This window comes from Drosophila subobscura, chromosome U, assembly GCF_008121235.1.
Source record: "Drosophila subobscura isolate 14011-0131.10 chromosome U, UCBerk_Dsub_1.0, whole genome shotgun sequence".
Taxonomy (NCBI): domain Eukaryota; kingdom Metazoa; phylum Arthropoda; class Insecta; order Diptera; family Drosophilidae; genus Drosophila; species Drosophila subobscura.
In genome coordinates, this window is record NC_048534.1 from 12,599,351 (window position 1) to 12,602,627 (window position 3,277).

The following is a 3,277-nucleotide window of genomic DNA, read 5'->3' on the forward strand; positions in this document are numbered from 1 at the left end:
TAAAGAATACTTTTTACTGTCTTTCAGTTGTTTTTGGTTTTGTATGATTTACTGTGTGTTACCCGTAGTTTTAACTGGTTTCTAGATTATTTCGCTGATGTCATATCTATCCCCCTTCCCACCCCCCTATAAGGCAAAGTCACACGTTTTGCTCTCAGCCGATTAGGGAAATGAAATATAAAAGTTAACACACTTTCATTATTCTTTTTTCTTTATATATACTTCTACTGAAACCCTAAGGCAATTTTTCTTGTTTTCCTACTGTTTGTTTCTCATTTTTTTACACTATTCGTCTGGGTCTTTGAGGAACATAAAGGTAAGGTTGGAACCGGGTTTTTGGGCTTTCATTGGGTGGAAGAGAACCCTCTGCCTGGCTGGCTGGGGATTCCCCATTAACATTCTTCTGAAACTTATCCTAGAATTGGAATTCCTACAAAATGTGTGACTTGCCAAGTGTGGATCGTTGAGAAATGTGTGTTTAGACTTTTCTCTGGCCAGGCATACAGTGCGTTTCGAAACTGTAGGTGAGTTGAAGCTTCGACATAACTATGTAGTTGTTTAAATGCCTTAACAAGTGTCGGATAACTGAGATTTTTCATACACTATATATATCTTTATTTTTTGTTGTTGTATACTATCAGTTTTAATATTTTCGAAGCGCACTGTATGCATCGTCAGACAGAGGCCGAGACAGTTGTTGCAACGAAAGCCTGAAAGCTCATTCCCTCATCCCGCTCTAACATCAAGGCATCTCCTATGGAAAATACTCAAAAATTAATATTTAAAAAAAAAAAAAAAAAACTAAGCTTAAATAAAATACCCAAAATGTAAAAATATGTTTCACTAGATTTCTTTGGATTTAACTAATTTTTGCTTGCCTTCGGTGAGAAAACAAATGTGTGTGTTCCATGCTGAAGCTTTTCTTTTAGTTCTTAATTTTTTGTTTCGGTTTCGGCGAATTTTTCCCCGTCCAACATTTGGCTTATGCGACTAATTAAAATTACTTGCAATTGCTAATATTATTTATGCATATATTTCATATATATATAATATATAATGTTGTCATACCGTTCTTGTGTTTGTTTTTGTTATTAGAACTTAATTAGAACTTGATCTGAGGTTTAATTTATTTTTTATAGCGTGAGAGTCGAAAAGTGTGTGCCAAGAAATTCTGCATTTAGTTTTGGGGGGTTTCTTCTTTCTTCGTTTTTAGGTAAAACTCAATAGTTTAAAAACAAAGGAAATCATTTTGAAAGGACACTGAGAGAGGGTTCGTTAAGTATACACGATTTATGTTTTTCTGTTTGTCAGGCTTAGTTCTTGTTATATCGTATGTTGTTGTCGTTTGTTTTTCTGTACAAAAAAAGACATACAATATTGCGTATGTAGTTGTTTGTATATAAGTGTATATCTAAGTAATGTATAGTTTCCCTTTTGTTTTTTGGTAGTAGTATGTATATAGGCAATAGTTGACGAGTGTTTCGAAGTTCGATTTTGGTTGGGTTTTTACGCTCTTTGTGGTACGTGTGTCGTATGTATTATTTAGTTGTTGTTGTCGGTTGTTCATTCATTTTGTCGGTGTTGTGGGTAACATTACGTCATACAATATAGCAGTAAATAGGTATCGTAGCTGTTGTTCTTGTTCTTGTTCTTGTTCTTGTTGGGTTTACATTTTTCAGTTCAAAGAGGTTCTGTTCAGGGATGTCGCTTTATATGGTGTGTGTGTGTGTGTCAAAACAAGAAATAGAACAAAATCCAATTGAAATGAAAATATTTTAAGGATAGCAGGATAGTAGTAGCATAAGCGCTCCCGTTTTTAATGTACAAACATACATAAAAATAGATCAATATTTGATGATAGTTTAGTAGTAAGTAGTAGTTGTTCTTTTGTCACTAATAGTTTGTTATACACAAATAAGCCACAAAAACTGTACAACAATTGTACATGAATAAAAAACTTATGCACGAGAATTTTCTATCGACGGTTTTCCAAAAAGTCTCCTCATTCTAGGCTATTTATTGACCCCACTACATGACCCCACATCATTTTCTTTTTTTTTGCTGCTATTTTATCGTATTTGTATATAGTATAATCTAGTTAATCGAACATGCCACACACACACGTGCTTTATATGCTTTGTATAGCAATTATATATACTATATATGTACATATAACAAGAACTTTTCCAGGGTTTTCTCTCGGTTTGGTTATAATCAATTTATTTTATTTAGTTTACTATACAAATCTCGTACCGTACTCACGTCTTTGTGTCGTTTAACATAATTTTCATTTAATTAATTTCCCATTTTTCTTATAATTTTGTGGTTTTTTGGTTTTTACTGAGAACACAGTTTACTATGTAAATATTTAAAGCTTTGGTGGCGGCGAAAAATGATCCCAAAGAAAACAAAACGTACACGAATTAAGGACATACAGAAACATAAACTAATATTAGAGTTTATATCTCCATATTATATGTATGTATATGTATGTAATCTATTTATGATTACGAGCTGAAGATGTGAATTGAAGACCGCTTTAGGTAATACATACATAGTTGTTGTCCCACTTATTTTTTGTTACACACAATGCTTCACATTACATTTAAACAACCCAAATTAACAACAACAGAAATGAATTAACAGAGTTTTGATTTTGGTTTTTTTCTAGTTTTTAGTGTTTACCAAAAATGAGGCTAAGCAAATAGTACTGAACTTTACAAGTTTTGGCAGTACGCATCAGATTTTTCATCATCTTTCTTTATGTATCTTAGTTTTGTTTTTTTGTTTTTTGTTCTTCTAAAATTATGCAATATACAATGTTCTCGCTTCATCATCCGTCGACTACTTCCGGTATTAATCCTTTAAAAATATACCCATAACGCGCTACTTAATTGTTTAAAAAGTTCATTCTTCATTTTCATGTTCATTATTTATATATGTATATTAACTAAGTTTAATAAACAAAGTTCTTTTTTTAACATCGCCTTCTCATTTAACAGTGTTCCATTTTTCTTCCATTTATTTTTGCTGCTGTTGCTGCGGCTGATCTTCCTCTTGCCAATCGCCGCCATTTATCTGTTATTGTTTCTGTATCGATCGCCACGGGGCCCAAGTAAAGCCTAACCTCAAAATATAGCTACCTAAGAAATCATAGTCATAGAAAAGTTCCTTGCTGGGATACTGAGAGAGAGAGAGAGAGAGCGATAGAGACAGAGAGAGGGCCGTTGGTACGTTTTCGCGTACAGTACAGACACAGTAGAATTCCCTTATTTTG